This window comes from Lactuca virosa, chromosome 3 (assembly GCF_052849685.1).
Source record: "Lactuca virosa cultivar CGN04683 chromosome 3, Lactuca_virosa_CGN04683_v6, whole genome shotgun sequence".
Lineage (NCBI taxonomy): Eukaryota > Viridiplantae > Streptophyta > Magnoliopsida > Asterales > Asteraceae > Lactuca > Lactuca virosa.
The window spans coordinates 207,640,730-207,657,103 of NC_136428.1; positions in this window are offsets into that span (position 1 = coordinate 207,640,730).

Genomic DNA, 16,374 nt, shown 5'->3' on the forward strand with positions numbered 1-16,374 from the left:
TAAGTACCTGAAAATATTCAATCCACAACTGTAAGCACAAAGTTTAACGAATTTTCCAAAATATCACATATAACACTACATAATAATCAACTATGGGTTATCAGCAACTCTAGGACTATCAGCAGTCCTAAAAATCACATACAACGCAACAATATACTCCCTCCGTCCCAAAATTATTGTCCATAAACAAAAACACACAGATTAAGAAAACATTAATTACCACTAACTTTATTAAATGAAATGATAGTTTTACCATTTTGTTGCATTTAATTCCATGGTAGGTTAACTAATAATGATGGGTAATTTAGTAAAGAGATATTTATTTTTATAAGTAGACTATTATTTTGGGACAAACCAAAAAGAAAACATGAACTATTAATATGGGATGGAGGTAGTAAACAACTATGGATTATCAACAACCCTGGAACTATCAACAATCCTATGGGCTCACAGTAGTCCTATGGGTTATTAGCAACCCTGTGGGTTATCAGCAACACAACAGACGATCATCAGTCCTAGAGTTATCAGCAAATTATATACACATATAAAATCAATCAACAAATAAGACTCAACTAGTCTAACATGCACACCACTATGACATAGGTAATACAGTGAGAAGACTCATCTGAACGAAGAGTTGAAATCTACTACTCAAAGTCCCACAGAATCAGATACACGAACCTCCTAAACCAAAGACAGGCTAAACCTCAGCCTAAAGCTTAATACCCCTTAAAGTTTGACTAAAAGTCAAACTAGTAAAAAAGTCAACGATCAAACTCAACAGCCAAAAGTCAACACAGATGATCCCCACGTCGTGGCCATGCACCTGCCACGACGTGGAAATCTGTGACAACCCGAAATTTCTATCTTGTACAGCCATTCAATTCAATCACAGTCAGACCCATTTCTGCTATCTTTTAGCATTGTTTAGGGTCTGTTTGAGTGTTCTAAGCCTAGTACATTCAAGGTTTGGGTTTAGGGATAAGTTAACTTAAGTTCATCGTGTTGCTTTCGAGCCAAGAACTCCATCAAGAGGAGTTTACGACCGCAAACATGAGTGTACGGCCGTAAACTCAAGGTGGCCGTGAACTCATGCCCACATATATGATATTCATTCATTTTCCTTCACTTCTCACACATCCAAGTCAAGAAAGTTAATTCTCTCTCAAGTATCATCAAGATTTTTCATCCTAATCTTCCAAAGTGTAAGTGATTCTTCTATTTGTTAGTTGATAACCTTCTTAATCTAGTAAAACTCTATGATTTCATCCATGAAATTATCTCTTTTGGATAGATCTTCAAATCTTCATCACTTTCACCAAGAACACCAAGAACACACACTTGTTTTTGGGCCGTGAACTCCATAGGAGCCCTCAAAAGTGTGAGTATCTCTTCTATCTTCTAGTTAAGCTTCAGAAACACTTGATTCCTAGCCTTGAATCATCATCTAATGCAAGAACTCCAAGAGTTTACGGTCGTAAACTCCTCTTATGGCCGTAAACCCTTGTTTGGTGCATGTCTTGGCCGGAAACTCATCTTATGTCCCAACATAGGATCGTGAACACTTAATGGATGCTAGATAGGGCCGTAAACACCTCTTTTGCATGTTTCTTCCATGAGTGTACGACCATACACTCCTTTGCCGTACACTCCTTGACCGTACACTCCTTGGCCGTACACTCCTTGACCGTACACTCCTTGGCCGTGAACCCCTTTAATGCAATCACATGTGATTGTAACACTTCAATCCAAGTGTTTCCTAGTCCCTAAGGTGGTTCCCTAACATGATTAGTTGTTATATACACTAATTATATCCATATATGTGTCATTATATGCTTAATAGGATCCGTTTGTGCTTGAGGCTTCACTTGACACTTAGCATCCTATATCGATCTTACATTTGAATCACTCACTACAGGTGAGTTCATACCCCCGTATTTTCATAACACAAAGATTTTGTGTTATAAACAAATGGTTTCAAATATCTTATCAAAATAGATTTCAGTTATTATCAAAGCAAATGGTTTTCAAAGATTGTGTTAAAATGACATTAAGTCTACAAAAGTATTTCAAAATATTAAACTTCTTTTAAATGGTTTTATAAACTTATATTTTCCCCCATAAATCATATTTATATACCTATATTTATATAAATAAGATTTAAAAGGCTTAGGACTGATAACCCACTTTGGTTCCTTTTCCTTGTTTGGATGTGGGATTATAAGTATCGGTTATTTGTCCGAGTGTCATTTAACTTTTAATTATATATATTTGTATATGTATATAAGTATAAAAGCTATTTCATTCATTTCAAATACCCTTTGTAACATGTTGAGCAAGGGGTTGCATTCATGAATACTCGGTATCAATTCAGAAAGTACATATAAATTATAATAGGTATAATTTATGAATCACAGAACATTAATTCATAATTCAAGTATACTAAAGTACATTGTTTTACAAAAACAAAGGTTTGATTCAAAACTAATAAAGGATATACATCTTTCAGATATATGTTAAGAATACTAATTCAAGAACATACTGTCAATCATTTATTTCAGAATGATTGGGTTTTCATAACTATTATACATGTAACGTTTATATGCTTTTTATGAGTCATTTGATACAAGTTGTTTAATTCATTTAAACAATATAGTTAAAGTCCCGACTTTATAACCAGAATCTCCAGTCGGGGATCGAAACAATGTGTGTATAGATCTATATTGGGATTGACAACCTCGCACTCAGACTTCTAGCTACAGTCAGGCATACACGCCTACGAGTGATAGTTGTTATCAACAGCTTTCAATGCATTCATAGCGTTGGGTCAGGCCATCTAGTCAGTATGGTTATAATAACTCATATAAAAGATATTAACAATACGTTAGTGTATAATTAACTAAACATAAGTACATTTTCAAAGTACTAGTTTACAAGATACAAATTACAGTTTACAATAATAGTTGATGAAACCAGGCACACTCTCAGTTACAAGTTTACAAAAGGAATACAAATACAAAACATTGGTTTATAAACATAACAGTTTTATGTAATTAAAACTACTTTTCATATACAACAGAAAATATAGGATTTTCTAGAACAGTTTACTTATTCAAGAAACAGATAACATTCATTCAAACATAAATACTTATGCATTCACTCAAATTTATGTTGATACTCTCTTTTCAAATTACTTGTATTCTCAGGGAACCGGTAGACAAGTATTCCCCGAGCTTTTGAGAAGATGGAGCTATTTCTGTATTGTCTTCTTCTTTTGTATAACTATTTGGTTTCAATATACAATGATGAAACACATGTAAATACTTATACTTTTTAAATACAGTGGTTGTTTGTACTCTGATTACTATAATACATGTGTTGTGATACTACAAATGAAGTCCTCCACCCCCGGACGTTTCCGCCGTCTGGTTTGGGGGTGTGACAGATTGGTATCAGAGCATTGTTTATAGTGAACTCAGTATATCAATCCATAAAAGATATACATACTATAAATACATTTGGGGCTAAGAGCTCTGACTACAAGTATACTTTTTAAAAATTTAAGTATTTTTACAAGAAGTATACTAACACTCATACCTACAAGTACAGTATCACAGTCATAAGAACTTAAAAGTATTTGGATGTTGGACATTACAGTCAAACCTGGGCAGTTATGTAATCATATCTGGGATTAATATAGCCTGATCAACTATATTGATTTGAGATATGACCAACATGTGTTTGGGAGTGATAGTGGTGTTGCGACATGTCTAAAACTTGCCAACCATACATATTCAGAAGAACTCTAGAACATAACATAAAGATTAAAATACTATAGGGGTATTTTAGGCACTATATACTAATAACAAACATGTGAAAACAATAGAACAATTGAGGGTAGAACTATAAATATTAAGGGTATATTACAGTTATATATAATTAAATTTATATAGACTTAGAATATGTGATCTAGCTTCATTTCCTATTCCTTGTTTGGTTGTGGATTTAGAGCCGGGTCATTTAATCGAAGGTCAGTTATACCCAAGTTATATATAATTAGTATACACTTTATAGTTATAGTAGTACCTAGAACAAGTCATAAAGAATACATTACTTGTTAACTGTAAGTCTCTCTCGTAGAAATTTGTATCCTTAATCTATCGTTACTAACTATATTTTATATCTCTTATCCCTATTCTCGCTTAGATAACAATGGCTGGATTTCATTTACCCGGAGACCCGTACCTCCCCGATCAAGAACAAGATGCAGAGCCATAAGAAAATCATGAAATTCCCTTAGATGATGATTTTGCAGAAAATTTTCCTGAAGACAATGATTCTGAATCAGAAGCCTATAATCCACCACCAGTTGCCCAGAATCCTAATCCACGACAAAATTTCCAAGGTCCGACACCTTCATGGGCTGAGAACTTAGGTAGGTGGAGCCGAGAGCAAGGTCAACCCTTACCCTACAACGGAGATCGAAGCTTCTACAACATAAGTGAGGGAGGCTCTGCAGACAGAATTCTTCCTATTTTGGTTCGCCGAGTGGCTCGAAATGTTGAGCTAGGAGTGGCAGCCATTCAACAAACTGTGGAGCTAGATGCTGACACAATGCCAATACGGATAGTATTCACAATTTTGAACTTGCTCATAACAGAGAAATGAGAGACAACGAGGCCTTGCTGCAAGATTTAGCTCTAACTCGAGCTGAAGTCATAGGGCTTCGAGCACGCCAGACAGTGTATGAAAGACATCTGCTTGATGTAGAGCGTCAGCTGGCTGAGCTGAGGGTTCGTCTATATGATAACCGTCGCCAGTAGGAGATACTATACTTATCCTTTATTTTGGTTTAAGAAATGAATAATACTCTACTCGTTTCTTGTTCACTTTTTTGGTTATAAAGTCTACGGATATGTTCTAGCGTTATTTTTCATATTTTTCAGTACGACCGCGAAAATTTCATTTTCGGTAGGCCAATATTATGTCAATATTTTTCCCAGAATTTGGTATATTGTAGACCTGTTTAGGGACAAGTTTTCCAGACTTTGTGTATTCAATATGCCAATATTATCGACATGCATTTTCATACTCTTTGAAAAATAACCACTCAATTTCATATCATCCTGTTGCAACTTGTACTTGTTGTAGACTTTTATTTCCAATTCATTACAAGATTCATGTTGAAGTAAATGTTTAGTTCAGAGATATCAAATTCATATTCACTCTTGATATCTTACCATCTTTGTATCTTTTAACTTTTATAGAAAAAGATGCCTCCTCGTAGAAATCCAAGACGTAACAACGTTAATGAAGCACCGACGCCACCTCCGCCACCACCTCCTTAGTTCGACGCTGCTATGTTTCAAGCAGCGGTCACGGCGGCTGTAGCGGCTGCCATGTCTCATATCAATACTCCTGGTGCTAGTGGGTCGGGAGCTGGTACACATCCTTCTAACCATGGCGAGAGTTATTGGCACTCGCGACAGTGCACTTATAAAGATTTTTCAAATGCCAAACCCACGACCTTTAATGGGAGTGGAGGAGTTATGGCATTAAGACAGTGGATTGAGAAGACAGAAGCAATTTTCGAAATCTGCTCCTGTCCAGAGAGCAATAAAGTCAAATTCGCTGTTTGTACCTTTTCGGATAGAGCTTTAACATGGTGGAATGACCATATTAAGTCACTAACTCTGGTAGTGGCTAAGTCAATAAGCTGGGAGAACTTAAAAGCCATGCTAATGCGGGAATACTGTCCGCGAGGGGAAATTCAGAAACTCGAGCAAGAGCTCTGGGGTCTTACAATGGTTGGTTCTGACATATCAACCTATACCAGTAGATTCTATGATTTGGCAATTCTTTGTCTGGATATGGTTGCTCTGGAGAGCAAAAAGATTGAGAGATATATTTGGGGTATGTCGCCCCAAATTCAGTCAAGCGTCTTAGCTTCGAGGCCTGTTACCTTTGACAGTGCCAAAGAGCTGGCACAATCTCTTATTGACCACGGAGCCCATCAAAACTCAGTGGTTGCTGCACCAAAACAACTGAAGGGAAACAACAACAACAACAATAAGAAAGGCTGGAACAAGAGGAAGGGCAAATCCTCTCAAGAATCCTCAAAGAAGCAACAACTAGTGGCAGTCAATGCTGCTACTGTACCTACTGCTATTCCTGCTAACCCTGCACCAACTAAGCCTTATGCTGGTAACCTCCCCAAGTGCAACAAGTGTAATTTTCACCATAACGGAAATTGCCGGGAAATGTAGTGTCGTAACTGCAACAGAAAAGGGCATACTACCCGATTCTGTAGATCACCACCCCAACCAATTAACCAAGTACCTGCCGCTGGAGTAGGCCAAGCATGCTACCAATACGGTGATGTGGGGCATTTCAAGAGAGATTGTCCAAAAGCAGGAAATGCCGGTAGAGTTGGGAGAATTTTGGATTTGGGTCATGAAGAAGCGGTAGCAGACCCTGCAGTGGTCATGGGTACGTTCCTTCTCAACAACACTTATGCATGCATTCTATTTTCTTGTGGGGCTGAGAAGATCTTTGTGAGCCATAATTTCAAACACTTGCTAAATCAAAACTCCCAACCACTAAAAGAAACTTTCACAGTCGAAATGGCTAACGGGAAATCCGAATCCACCAACGATATATACATAGGATGTACTCTTACCTTGAATAACTTTTCATTCCCAATAGACCTTATGCCGGTCTCTATCAAAAGTTTCGACATCATAATAGGTATGGATTGGTTGTGCTCTAACCATGCTGACATCCTATGCTATGAAAGAGCCATTCGTCTGAACTTGCCAACTAACGAAACTCCTGTTATTTACGGCGACAAACCCGGAACGAACCTCCAGATCATTTCTTGCATCAAGGCACAGAAGTACCTTCGCAAAGAGTACTGTGCTTTCTTAGCTCACGTGGTAGACAAAAATCATGAAGTGAAAGATATCGTGAGCATTCCTGAGGTCTGCCACTTTCCCGACATTTTTCCCGATGATCTTCCAGGAGTGCCTCCCGAACGACAAGTCGAATTCAGAATCGACTTAATCCCTGGGGCTACCCCTGTAGCCAAATCCCCCTATCATCTTGCACCTTATGAAATGCAGGAATTATCCAGCCAGCTTAATGAACTCCTTAGAAAAGGTTTCATAAGACCAAGCTTCTCACCCTGGGGAGCACCGGTTTTGTTTGTAAAGAAGAAGGATGGATCATTCCGTATGTGCATAGACTACCGCGAGCTGAATAAACTTACCATCAAGAATCGATATCCTCTGCCTCGCATTGACGATCTGTTCGACCATCTTCAAGGTGCGAGCTACTTCTCAAAAATAGACTTAAGATCCGGGTATCACCAGTTACGGATTTTGGAGGGGGACATTCCCAAAACCGCGTTCAGAACTCGTTATGGTCATTACGAGTTTGTAGTGATGCCCTTCGGATTGACGAATGCACCTGCTGTGTTCATGGATCTAATCAACAGAGTGTGTCGTCCATTCCTGGACAAATTCGTCATAGTCTTCATTGACGAGATTCTTATCTACTCAAGAAGTGAAGAAGAACATGGCCAACATCTTCGTCAAGTATTGCAAACTCTTAGATCAGAGAAACTCTATGTGAAGTTCTCAAAGTGTGAATTTTGGATCAGGAAAGTTGATTTCCTAGGTCACGTGGTTAGTTCAGAAGGAATACACGTCGACCCTTCCAAAATAAAGGCAATTGAGAACTGGGCAGCACCCAAAACACCTACAGAAAGTCGTCAATTCTTAGGTCTTGCTAGCTACTATCGCAGATTCATCCAAAATTTCTCTCGAATAGCTAAGCCTCTTACCACCTTGACGCAAAAGGGTGTAACTTTTATCTGGGGAGAAAAGCAAGAAACAACGTTCCAAACGCTGAAGCGAGCTCTGTGTAGTGCAACGATCCTGTATCTTCCTGAAGGGACAGAGGATTTCGTAGTATACTGTGATGCTTCTAATCAAGGGCTTGGATGTGTTCTTATGCAAAGAGGAAAGGTTATATCCTATGCCTCAAGACAACTAAAGACACATGAAGTCAACTATACAACACATGACCTTGAACTAGGAGCAGTGGTATTTGCTCTGAAGATCTGGAGAGATTACTTATATGGCACGAAATGCACAATATTCACGGATCATAAAAGTCTCCAGCATATCTTCGATTAGAAAGAGCTGAACATGAGACAACGACGGTGGGTGAAGCTACTGAACGACTACGATTGTGAGATTCTTTATCACCCTGGTAAAGCTAACGTAGTAACTGATTCCCTTAGCAGAAAAGAATACTCGGGACGCCGAGTAAAGTTGTTGACCATGAAAATCCATTCACATCTGTCCACACAGATCAGAGAGGCTCAACTCGAGGCCTTAAAACCTGAAAACGTGACAGGTGAAACCTTGAGAGGAATGGATAAAAACTTCAAAGTCAGGGATGATGGAGTCTATTGTTTCATGAACCGGATCTGGATACCAAAGTTCGGTGGTTACAGAGACGTGGTCATGAATGAGGCACACAAAACCCGATACTTCATTCATCCAGGTTCAGACAAGATGTATCTGGACCTCAAGAAACTATACTGGTGGCCAAACATGAAGGCCGAAATTGCTACCTTTGTAGGCAAGTGCCTTACTTGTGCCAAAGTCAAGGTAGAATACCAAAAACCTTCAGGTTTATTGCAACAACCTGAAATTCCTGAATGGAAGTGGGAGCGGATTACAATGGATTTCATAACCAAGTTACCTAAGACATCGGGTGGTTATGATACTATTTGGGTAATCGTCGATAGATTAACCAAATCCACACATTTCTTACCAATCAAAGAGACCGACAAGATGGAGAAGCTAACAAGAACTTACCTCACGGAAATCGTTAGACTGCATGGTGTGCCAATATCTATTATTTCTGACCGAGATAGTAGATTCACTTCTCGTTTCTGGCAGTCTTTACAAAAATGTTTGGGAACTAGGCTGGACATGAGTACAGCCTACCATCCACAAACTGACGGACAAAGTGAGAGGACGATTCAAACTCTAGAAGATATGTTGCGAGCTTGCGTGATAGACTTTGGAAAGGCATGGGATACTCATTTACCCCTTGTCGAATTCTCTTACAACAACAGTTATCACACTAGCATAAAGGCTGCTCCTTTCGAAGCTCTGTATGGCAACAAGTGCAGATCACCTCTGTGCTGGGCTGAAGTGGGTGACACGCAGCTAGCTAGAAGTCAAGTTAATGACAATGCTCTCACTGGTTCCAAAATCATTCGCGAAACTATGGAGAAAATCGTACAAATCCGGGAGTGACTTAAAGCTTCCAGAGATAGACAGAAAAGCTACGCTGACAAGAGAAGAAAACCTTTGGAATTCCAGGTTGGTGAGCGTGTCATGTTGAAGGTCTCACCCTGGAAGGGCATGATACGCTTTGGAAAGCGTGACAAGCTGAATCTAAGGTACATAGGACCATTCGAGATTCTTGCTAGAATCGGTCCAGTAGCTTACAAACTCCGATTACCTCAAGAACTAAGTAACATACATCCTGTTTTCCACGTCTCGAACTTGAAAAAGTGTCTGTCCGACGAGACTCTTGTAATCCCACTCGACGAAATCGAGATCAATGAGAGCCTCAACTTCGTGGAAGAACCAGTAGAGATCATGGACCGAGAGGTCAAGCAAACGAAGCAAAGTCGTATTTCTATAGTGAAGGTTCGCTGGAATGCCAAGCGGGGACCTGAATTCACTTGGGAGCGTGAGGATCAAATGAAACTGAAATATCCTCATTTTTTTTCTTAGTTATTTGTAATTGCTTAATTGCTTAAACTCTAATTTTGGGACGAAATTCTCTCTAACGGGGGGATGATGTGACAACCTGAAATTTCTATCTTATACAGTCATGCAATTCAATCACAGTGAGACTCGTTTATGCTATCTTGTAGCATTGTTTAGGGTCAGTTTGAGTGTTCTAAGCCTAGTACATTCAAGGTTTGGGTTTAGGGATGAGTTAACTTAAGTTCATCGTGTTGCTTTCGAGCCAAGAACTCCATCAGGAGGAGTTTATGGCCACAAACATGAGTGTACGGTCGTAAACTCAAGGTGGTCGTGAACTCATGCCCACATATATGACATTCATTCATTTTCCTTCACTTCTCACATATCCAAGTCAAGAAAGTCAATTCTCTCTCAAGTATCATCAAGATTTTTCATCCTAATCTTCCAAAGTGTAAGTGATTCTTCCATTTGTTAGTTGATAACCTTCTTAATCTAGTAAAACTCTATGATTTCATCCATGATATTATCTCTTTTGGATAGATCTTCAAATCTTCATCACTTTCACCAAGAACACCAAGAACACACACTTGTTTTTGGGCCGTGAACTCCATAAGAGCCCTCAAAAGTGTGAGTATCTCTTCTGTCTTCTAGTTAAGCTTGAGAAACACTTGATTCCTAGCCTTGAATAATCATCTAATGCAAGAACTCCAAGAGTTTACGGCCGTAAACTCCTCTTATAGCCGTAAAACCTTGTTTGGTGCATGTCTTGGCCGCAAACTCATCTTATGTCCCAACATAGGATCGTGAAAACTTAATGGATGCTAAATAGGGCCGTAAACACCTCTTTTGCATGTTTCTTCCATGAGTGTATGACCGTACACTCCTTGGCCGTACACTCCTTGACCGTACACTCCTTGGCCGTACGCTCCTTGACCGTACACTCCTCGGCCGTGAACACCCTTGTGTGGCCGTGAACCCCTTTAACGCAATCATATCTGATTGTAACACTTCAATCCAAGTGTTTCCTAGTCCCTAAGGTGGTTCCCTAACATTATTAGTTGATATATACACTAATTATATCCATATATGTGTCATTATATGCTTAATAGGATCCGTTTGTGCTCGAGGCTTCACTTGACACTTAGCATCCTATATCAATCTTACATTTGAATTACTCACTAGAGGTGAGTTCATACCCCCGTATTTTCATAGTTTTTACTGTTTTAAGGGGGGGGGGGATACAAGTCTAACACAAAGATTTTGTGCTATAAACAAATGGTTTCAAATATCTTATCAAAATAGATTTCAGTTATTATCAAAGCAAATGGTTTTCAAAGATCGTGTTAAAATGACATTAAGTCTACAAAAGTATTTCAAAATATTAAACTTCTTTTAAATGGTTTTATAAACTTATATTTTTCCCCATAAATCATATTTATATACATATATTTATATAAATAAGATTTAAAAGGCTTAGGACTGATAACCCACTTTGGTTCCTTTTCCTTGTTTGGATGTGGGATTATAAGTATCGGTTATTTGTCTAAGTGTCATTTAACTTTTAATTATATATATTTGTATACATATATAAGTATAACAGCTATTTCACTCATTTCAAATACCCTTAGTAACATGTTGAGCAAGGGGTTGCATTCATGAATACTCGGTATCAATTCAGAAACTACATATAAATTATAATAGGTATAATTTATGAATCACAGAACATTAATTCATAATTCAAGAATACTAAAGTACATTGTTTTACAAAAACAAAGGTTTGATTCAAAACTAATCAAGGATATACATCTTTCAGATATATGTTAAGAATACTAATTCAAGAACATACTGTCAATCATTTATTTCAGAATGATTGGGTTTTCATAACTATTATACATGTAACGTTTATATGCTTTTTATGAGTCATTTGATACAAGTTGTTTAATTCATTTAAACAATATAGTTAAAGTCCCGACTTTATAACCAGAATCTCCAGTCGGGGATTGAAACAATGTGTGTATAGATCTATATTGGGATTGACAACCTCGCACTCAGACTTCTAGCTACAGTCAGGCATACACGCCTACGAGTGATAGTTGTTATCAACAGCTTTCAATGCATTCATAGCGTTGGGTCAGGCCATCTAGTCAGTATGGTTATAATAACTCATATAAAAGATATTAACAATACGTTAGTGTATAATTAACTAAACATAAGTACATTTTCAAAGTACTAGTTTACAAGATACAAATTACAGTTTACAATAACAGTTAATGAAACCAGACACACTCTCAGTTACAAGTTTACAAAAGGAATACAAATACAGAACATTGGTTTACAAACAGAACGGTTTTATGTAATTAAAACTACTTTTCATATACAACAGAAAATATAGGATTTTCTGGAACACTTTACATATTCAAGAAACAGATAACATTCATTCAAACATAAATACTTATGCACTCACTCAACTTTATGTTGATACTCTCTTTTCAAATTACTTGTATTCTCAGGGAACCAGTAGACAGGTACTCCCCGAGATTTTGAGAAGATGGAGATATTTGTGTCTTGTCTTCTTCTTTTGTATAACTATTTGGTTTCAATATACAATGATGAAACACATGTAAATACTTATACTTTTTATATACAGTGGTTGTTTGTACTCTGATTACTATAATGCATGTCTTGTGATACTACAAATGAAGTTCTCCACCCCCGGACGTTTCCGCCGTCTGGTTTGGGGGTGTGCCAAAATCCTTCGAAAAACAGTCACAAAGAATCCACTCGTCACGACATGGTAAAGAGGTTGCAACGTCGTGGAAACTGTCCAGAAATCACTTAATGGATTAAGAGCACTTAATGGATTAAGCTCTTAATCTATTAAGCCACATACTTATCTCTTCCAGAATACATCCAAATGTTCATAAGCTTTATAACTTTATAAAAACCTTTGCTTTATGGACATGCATGTCCAATGCATGTCTTGACTTGGTTAGGTAAAAAATGTTGAAAAATAAGGTCAAAATCTCATGTAAGGAACCAAAACTCATCCAAACTTCAGATCTAGCACAACAAACCCCAAAGAGACCCCATTGATACATAAAGTTGCCAACTTTATGGAATCCAATGACTTAAACCACTCCAAACATGAAGAAGAAAACATAAAAGCCTAAATCTAGAAGCATGGCACAAAAAGATTGGAACTTGAGGACATTCAATGATCCAAAATATATGCTCCAAGGTGGTGAGGGCACTTGCTTGCTGGATTTATGCACCAAGAACACATTCTTCTTCTCCAAGACATCAAAACCACACCAAAAGCTCACAAATAGATGAAAGAGGAGAGGGGAGGCTCAAAGTGGTGAAAGGAAGGCTAGGATTTCATTTAGAAAGGTTAGAGGCTGAATTGGATGCCCTAACCTTGAGTTAGAGGCTTTAAATATGGAAGAAACCCTAAAAGATCATGGGCTTGGGCTGCCACAACCAGTACTTCGTGGCATACTACTTGCTACGTTGTGGTGCTCAGCCGAAAAACGCGATCATAAAAAGCCATGTCACGTCGTGGTCACCCATGCCCCACATCGTGGCACATGGTTTTTCTCCAAAAAAAACCCATCTTTGATCCCATTAAGTCTTTAACTGATCCATTATGGAAAACGGATGTTACAATGAACCTAATCCCAATCCACAATCATCCTTAAATGCAATTACCATATCCTAAGCCACCTAAATAATTTTGTTTATGCATCCCCCTCCCCCCTGATAAAGAATGTCTTCGAGTTTTCTCAAGACACTCAATGACCATAATTGGAGAAAGAAAAAGAGAAAAGAAATATGTAGGGAGGTTAACTAAAACCAATTTATTTAAAGTGAGTCTACTTCCGAATGATAGTGTCTTACCTTTCCAAGTTGAGAGCTTAGATTGGAATATTTCAATGACCGATTTCCAATTCTTTATCAAGTTCATATTTGCACCCATGGGAACTCTAAGATACGTAACGGGTAGTGAGGCCTGCTCATAACCTAGAGGACTCGCCCAACATGTGATTACTTGAATAGAAGCATCAATACCATACAATTTTAACTTTTGAAAAATGAGTTTCAAGCCGGATGAAATATGGAAGCATATTAGTATACGACCTAAGTTTTTGATGTTACTCTTGGACCACTCTCCTACAAAAAAGGTGTCGTCAGCATAGAAAGGAAGAGAAATCAAAGTCTCGTTATTAGTTATTTTAACACCTTTAAAGATGTCTATCGTACAAACTATCTTCATGACAACAATAAGACCTTCTATAGCTAATATGAAGATAAAAGGGGATAGTATGTCACATTGTCTAACCCCTTTTGAGATTGAGAATTCTTTGGTAGGGGATGAATACCTATAGACTTTGTCAATTATATGTCTAATCCCCAACCTTAATAGAAGTTATTAGACATAATATAATCTATTAGGGATATTCGCGAAGATCATAATGCGTAATCTGTTTTATATTTTAATCCCATATATATATATATATATATATATATATATATATATATATATATATATATATATATATATATATATATATATATATATATATAAGGGATTAAAATATAAAAAGATTACACGTTATGGTTAGTTTAGTAGAAAACCATTATTAACACCCCACTGTTCAGAAAAAAAACAAGGATCCAAAGAACAAATCGTGAGCGTCAGAAATTCTAAATGTAATAGGCTAAGTATGTAATATATGTCGAAGTTTAATGAAAATACAATGTTATGTATGTAACCAATGCTATGAAAGTTAGCCGAATCGTAATAAAGCCAAAAATTGGGCGCACAAAAAATTGTATTATTTTATATAATTATTAATATATTTCGAAAGTACACGTCAATGGGATCCCAAAAATATAATTTACGTGGAAATTTGACTTCATATGGAGGAGTTATGATTCTTTAAAGTTTTAAAAAAGAATCGCGCATTGGGTTGTGCGTCGTAAAATGACGATAATGGTGTAACCGGGCCGGACAGTGAAGATAGGCGGATACAGGCCCGAAATTAGCAGATCAGGAAGTAAAAACAGAGTGTTAATAGCCCAATGAGGGAAAAGGTTAATACCTACCAGATTTATCCCGACCCATTCGATAAAGTGACAATAGACAATTGCCAATTATAAACCCAAAAGACAATGACAAGGCAAAATGTATAAGAAGCAATATGCAAGACATATCCCATAACTCGCACACATAGGAGATCTTTTACCATAAAATAAAGGGTTGTACGGAGATTTGTAAGGTGTCTTTATCTGGGTATTATGAAATATCCGTATAAAGCCCCATACCTGAAAACAAACGGAGGCCTATGAAGACCCCCAATATCAAAACATGAAGGTAAGCTTTCTCATGGAACCTCCAAACTCTACGTAATTTTAAACAGATTGATACAACATTAAACTTATACATCGGAGAGCAATACTGAGGTCCTACCCTCCGTATGGCTTTCTAAACTAGCAGCTGTTCATTTGTGCAACGTATATTCTGGACTACTCGTAAGGAGATGCTAAGAGTAGGTTCTTAATCGATTACCATCTCTTTCAGATCTCATACTAACTTGATCGTCGGAGCTTCGTCCCGGGAACCCCTCCCAGACGTCGACTAACAATCTCTTTCATGTTTTGTACTGTGATATCAGGGGAATTCGTTTTCACGGGGTTCACCGGTAATCCCGACCCAATCATCTCCAGCATATCACAACATTTGGCGCCATCCTGGCGTATCTCTAGAACGATACATCCACGCAACAAATTCAATGAGCAACAATGGCAGGCGAAATCCCAATAGTGTCTGGAGCACTGGAAAAAAGCCCGCTGCGTCTGATGCAATCACTAGAAGGAGGGAAAACTTCCGTTCGGGAAGGGCACACATCAAATCGCACTCCAGTTTCAAAAACGCCATCTAGTTCTGCAGTACAGACGACAACAACTTTCACGGCCAACCTCTAGCGCCCAACAACCAACACAATTCCACAAGTGGCGATCGTAACAACAGCTCCACAAATCGTCACAACGCAATAGACAGAGATCCCTGGTTCACAACAATAGTCTCTCCCACTTACCTCAAGCACCGGGACGTAGATCCCGCACACTATTCAACCACATCCACAATATTCCCCAATGGTATACCCGCAAGCCAGCATGACAGGTTTGCCCCACATGCCGCTATATGTACAACAACCACTGATCCTTAACACGTTTGTACAACACACCCTAGATCCAATCCCTGCACTGTCCCAGCCGAAAACCACAGGCGGCCAGGTCTCGACAAGCCAGGGATCCGACTCTTATGGACCCAACGTTCAGTTCCCAGTACAATCCGAGTTTAATCCCTTCATGGCAACGGTTCAACCGTTTAATCCATACGCGCAACAGTATACATGAGCAAGCCCACATATGGCTCCTCCGGCAGGGCAATATAGAATCCAACAATTTGGGCCGGCGCCAAATCTACCGCAATATCAGTCGTACATCTCGCCAGCGGCCATGCATAACCAGGTGTATGCAATCCTGTATCAAATGCAGCAACACATGGATTATG